A 1,328-nucleotide genomic window follows, 5' to 3' on the forward strand; every position below is an offset into this window, starting at 1 on the left:
GGGGGGGGGAGGGTAGATGGGCAGAAATGAGAAAAAAATGTGTAGGTTTAATAAATAAGTTGTGTGTAACGTGTCTGAGAGTTGGAAAAAAAGGGCAGGGGCTTGGTAGACGTAGCAGAAATAAATAAGAACAGAGGGGTAGAGAGAGTTATACGGGGTGCCCATTGGGGGATCCGCAAACCATCGCCAACCGATCGTCCGACTCGTCAGCTGAAAACTAATACGGGGTGCCCACTACGGATGGGATCGGCGTTTGTTTTTGAAGCGACGTGTCGGGCTCGATTGGCCTTTGTCCCGATAGCCGCTTTGCGCCCTCAATCCAGCTAGCAAACCGTCCCGACTCGACCCGATCCCCAAATGGACACCCCGTAAAACCGAACCGAACCGAACCGGACCGAACCGATTGTGCCAATGGGCACCCCCTATACGTTCTTATACTATTCTCTGAGCGTCTAGGGCACCCTGTATTAGGTTGGTGCTCTAATATTAACACATGCACTCAGCAGGGAAGGCCACGCCGACAATACCAACAAATGCTATGTAAGTAAGTACAGGAATAAAGCACTGGCCAAGCCAGGTAGATCAAAGCATCAAAGCGACACGATGTGTGGGGACGGGACAGCTACTACAAGCTCGCCCACCCATCAGCAGGATCAAACAACGACTGTCCTTCTATCAGATTCCCGGCATCTGATCACTGTGCGCTGACCATTACAGACAAATCTGGGGACTCCGAGATCTATCGCCTGAACCAATTAGAGCAAGAAATCGCCTCGAAACCGGGCCCCAGGGGCATGGGTGCAAATATGCTTGTGACATCGCTTAGATAATCTCACGTCTCGTCAACTACGCCAGCTATGTTGATAGGAGTTTGCAACATGGTTATAGAGACATAAAAGGGGATTCCTCGTTCCCTCTTTCCATCACGCCGACTCGTTGAAATGGCGTTTTTCTGGTGTGATTTATACTGGCAAGGGTAATACAGCCAAACCTATTCTAACGGCCACCTGTATAAGACAATCATCTGCACAAATGGCCACTTAACATTTCTCCCCTTGCGGTTTTCTTGATAACGTAATGACACTGTAAACGACAACTTTTTTCCTCGACAATGATAGATAGATGATAGAGAGAGAAAGAGAGAGGGAGAGAGAGAAGGGAGAGAGAGAGAGACTGACCAAGAGAGAGAGAGAGAGAGAGGGTGAAGGACGAGAGAGAGAGAGAGAGAGAGAGAGACCAAGAGAGAGAGAGAGACAGACTGAGAGAGATAGAAATAGATAGATAGATAGATAGATAGATAGATAGATAGATAGATAGATAGATAGATA

The sequence above is a fragment of the Aplysia californica genome, unplaced genomic scaffold (assembly GCF_000002075.1).
Source record: "Aplysia californica isolate F4 #8 unplaced genomic scaffold, AplCal3.0 scaffold00319, whole genome shotgun sequence".
NCBI lineage: Eukaryota > Metazoa > Mollusca > Gastropoda > Aplysiida > Aplysiidae > Aplysia > Aplysia californica.